Raw genomic sequence first — 4590 nt, forward strand, 5'->3', positions numbered from 1 at the left:
CTTTTTTCTTGAGATGGTCCTTAAATTCAGATAAAATATACTCAAGGTCATATTTTGGCTCTTATGAACTTGCTTCAATTTTTTTCAATTTAAATTTCAATTTGTATATGAACAATTGTTAGTCTGTTCCAGTCAAATCCTCACCTACTCAGACTGATGATACTGAGCTTTTCCATTGTTGTTCTTCATAGATATAGTGTGTTTTATTTCTATGTTTTTTATCTAACAATGTCTGCATGCATGGTCACCTTTTATGTTGTTGAAAAAGGTAATATAATAGAAACATTAAAATAGGGCATACATTTAACATATTTAACATGACAATGGGCAATTTAAGTAAGATCTAAACAATTTTATCAATAGTGGTGATATTATCCATTTATGAATAATTTGAACTCCAACAACACAGAACAAATGTTATTTTCATGTATATATGGACCATATAGTTTCTAGGGTTTATAAATAAACCCATAATCATTTCCAAATTAAGAAATTGTATGTGACATTGTGAGTTTATGCACTGGAGTGCAAGGTTGGTTTGAACTGCAAGGTCAGCGGTTCAAGCTCACCAGCTGCTCCTCAGAAACCCTATATGGAGTCACGATTAATCAGAGCAACAATAATAACAACACACATTTTATAGATCATAATCAGTAACTAAAATGCAAAATTAATAATATGAACTTACTCACATAAACAAACTTGAAAAATATTCACTCCCAAGTGCAAAACATTCTCCCAACAAATTTTTGGTAAAATTGGTACTGTTATCACTGAGTCTGTTCCAGCTCATAGCAATATTGTACACAGCTTCTGAGGAGCAGCTGGTGGGAATGAAAACTGATCTCATGGTAAGCAACCAGTGTTGATCCGACAGCACCACACAGTAAGATACTGGTGGTGGTGGTTATGTGCTGTGGAGTTGTTCCAACTCATAGTGACCCTGTATAAGATTTTCGAGGCTATAACTCCTTATGGGAGCAGAAAGCCTCATCTTTCTCTTGCAGAACAGCTGGTAGTTTTGAACTTTTTGACCACGAGATTTGCAACCTGACTAATAACCACTACATTACCAGAGTGGTTGCAACCTTGTATCATTAGTGTCTAGCACATTAATTCAACTCTACAGATGGTCTCTAAATTCAAGTGGGTTATGTTGTTAGGTGCCATTGAGTCCATACTAACTCATAGTGTCTCTTTGTAAAACAGAATGAAACACTGCCCAGTCCTGCACCAACCTCACAATAGTTGCAACTCTTGATCCCATTGCCACCACCACTGTGCCAATCCATCTAGTTGGGGTCTTCCTCTTTTTCTCTGATACTCCATTTACCAAGCATGATGCCCTTCTCCAGGGACTAGTCCCTCCTAATAAAATGTCTGAAGTATGAGAGATTAAGACTGGCCATCTTGGCTTCCAAGGAGCATTCTGGCTATTCTTCTGCCAACACAGATTGATTTGTTCTTTTGGCACTCCTTCGTATTCCAAAACCATAACTCAAATGCATCAATTCTTCAACAATCTTCCTTATTCACTGTGCAAATTTTACATGCATATGAGATTATTGAAAATACTATGACTTGGGTCAGGTGCACTTTAAAGAGGTCTTCTACAGCAGATTTGCCTAATGCAATAAATCATTTGATTTCTTAACCAATATTCCCATGAGTGTTGATGGTTGATCTGAACAAAATTAAGTCATTGACAATTTCAATTTATCTTGATGTTATTTTGGTCCAGTTGTGAGGATTTTTATTTCCTTTCCACTGAGAGACAATCCATACTAAAGACTGTGGTCTTTGATCTTTATCAGTAAGCAGTTTAGTCCTCTTTTCTTTCAACAATTAAGGTTGTTTCCATCTGCTTATCCCTGGTTGTTAATGATTCTTCCTACAATCCTGATGCCATGTATTCTTCATATATTCCACCTTCTCAGATTTTGTGCTCAGCACACAAATTGAATAAGCATGGTACATACCTTTCCTAATTTTAAACCATTCAGTGTTTCCTTGTTCTGTTTGAACAACTGTCTCTTAGTCTACTTACAGGTTCCTCATGAAAACAATTAAGTGTTCCAGAATACTTATTCTCCTCACTGTTGTCAGCTGGTCATGATTCACACAACTGAAAGCTTTTCCATAGTCAATAAAGCACAGGTAACCATTTCTCTGATATTCTCTGTTTTCAGCCAAGATCCATCTGATGTTAGCAATGATATTCCACGTTCCATGCCCTCATGTGAATCTGGCTTGAACCTCTGGCAGTTCTCTGTCAGCTGAAACCTGTCCACCTTGGGTGACCCTGTTGGTATTTGAAATGCTGGTGGCTTCATCTGTAGAATAACAGCACCACGCATGCCACCACAGTAAGACAAACTGACAGACGAATGGTGGTACTGGGCTATAGTCAAGTTCATATTTGGGTTTTCATGGAGTTAGTTTAATTTTTTTCAGCTTAACCTGACCTTGCATATGAGCAATCACTATTCTGATCCACAGACTGCCCCAGCCTAGTTTTGGATGATGGTATTGAGCTTCTTCACTGAGTCAGTCTTCTAAAGATGTAGTCAGTTTATTTTCTCTGTGTTCCATCTGGTGAAGAAAGACCATGCCACCTTTTATATTATTTTAATATAAAAGAATGAAGAAGTCGTTGGTCTTGCAAAATTCTATCATGTGATCTCCAGCAACATTTCTATCACTGAGGCTATATTTTCCAACTATTGATCTTTGTTTCTAACTTCCTTATTTCAACCACAAATAATGATCAATGTATCTTAATTTCATGTTCGATCAACTTCAGACTGAAGGAGTTGGTGGAATTCTTCAATTACATCTTCACTGGCTTTAGTGATTGTTGTTGTTAAGTGCCATCAAGTTGGTTCTGACTCATAGCAACCCTGTTTAGGGTTTCTAAAGAGCGGCTGATTTATCTGAAACACCAACCTTGCTGTTTAAACCAACCTTACAGTCCAGTGCATTATCTTGTAATGCCACACCCTGACTCCTTAGGGATTAAATTTTACACCTTACAGTGTATGGATAGTAGTCTACCAAAGGCAGCATTGTATATCATGGTAGATCTTGAAGTTTTCTTTTCAGTGATGACTGCAATGCCATTTATCTTCAATTTGATATTCCTGATTTATTTAATTTACATGAGTATTCTATTCAAAGTGATCGATACCAGTCTATTTTAGCTCACTAATGTCTGTGATATTGACCTTTACATTTTCCATTTCATTTTCCATAACTTCCATTTTTCCTAGATTCATACATCATGCATTCCATTATTAATGGATATTTGTAGCTGTTTCTCTTCATTTTGAGTTGTGCACCATCAGCCAGTTGAAGTCCCCAATACTTCGATCTATTCACATATTATGATCAAGTCTACTTTTATGAGACAGCTTTTCCCCAGTTGTATTTTGAGTGCCTTCCACCTTAAGGGACTCCTTGTCTGGTAGCATTGTTCACATTCTATTATAATATTTTCATCTTCAGATACTATATCTGATAATTTTTTTGGCTATTCATAAGTATCTAAGAGGTTAACCAATCAAAAGTATTCTATCTCTCCTTCTTCTTACTTTAGAAGCTCAGTTGAAACCTGTTCACTATGGGTGACCCTGCTGATATTTAAAATGCTGGTGGCATATCTTCCATCATCAGCGTGAACCACTACAGTGTGACAAAATGACAGATGAGTGGTGGTACAAAATCATAGAAATCTTTATTTGAAAAAATGGTTTTATAAATAGAGATACGTTTCTCAACAAATCTTCCATCTAGGTCTTTTAATGGTGGTGTTTCTAGCTCTTTAGTCCAGGTGTGATACTGTAGGATAAGTAGTAGACAAAAAGGTCAGTTTGAAACACAAGGCTGGTGATTCAAACTCACCAGCTGCTACTAGAAAACCATATATAGTGTTGCAATAAGTCGTAAATAACTCAACAGCACTTAGCAAAAACAACAACTTTTCCTCGACATATTCTGCACACTTTGATTTACACCATACCAAAATGGCAGTTTGGGCATCTTACAGGAACTAAGATTATCTTCTTTTCAATATTCTTTGAGTTTGGGGAACAAAAAGAAGTCTAAAAGATCAAGATCAGGGGGAAATGGCAAAAGTTTTTCCAGGAAATTGTTGTAGAAGAGCCTTTCTGAGCTCACTTCTCTGTGTTAAATCTAATTTGCCCAGCAAATGTCCTTGAAAACCTTTTTTTAAGGAATATATATTAAGTTCATTAAATTTTAAAAAATCAAAATAATATGTGAACATGGTTTAAAATCAAATAGTACAGATGGTTTATAACAAAAGGCACCACACATTTTTCCCATTCCTTCTCATTCTCAGTGGAGAACCACTTCTTACATCTTTTAGATTTTTCTTCTTGATATTACTTCTGTATCCAAGTAATATGCTTATATTCCTCCTTCTTGACTTACCAATAGAGAAAATTGTCTATAGAGCTCCTTGATACAGGAAGGCTCTAGCTTCATTATTATCATCCCCACTAATGCCTCTTTCTTCTTCCCACTGTACTTATAGATCTATTTTTGCTTCCTCTGAAATTTCCTGAAGGA

The sequence above is a fragment of the Chrysochloris asiatica genome, unplaced genomic scaffold (assembly GCF_000296735.1).
Source record: "Chrysochloris asiatica unplaced genomic scaffold, ChrAsi1.0 scaffold00253, whole genome shotgun sequence".
Classification (NCBI taxonomy): domain Eukaryota; kingdom Metazoa; phylum Chordata; class Mammalia; order Afrosoricida; family Chrysochloridae; genus Chrysochloris; species Chrysochloris asiatica.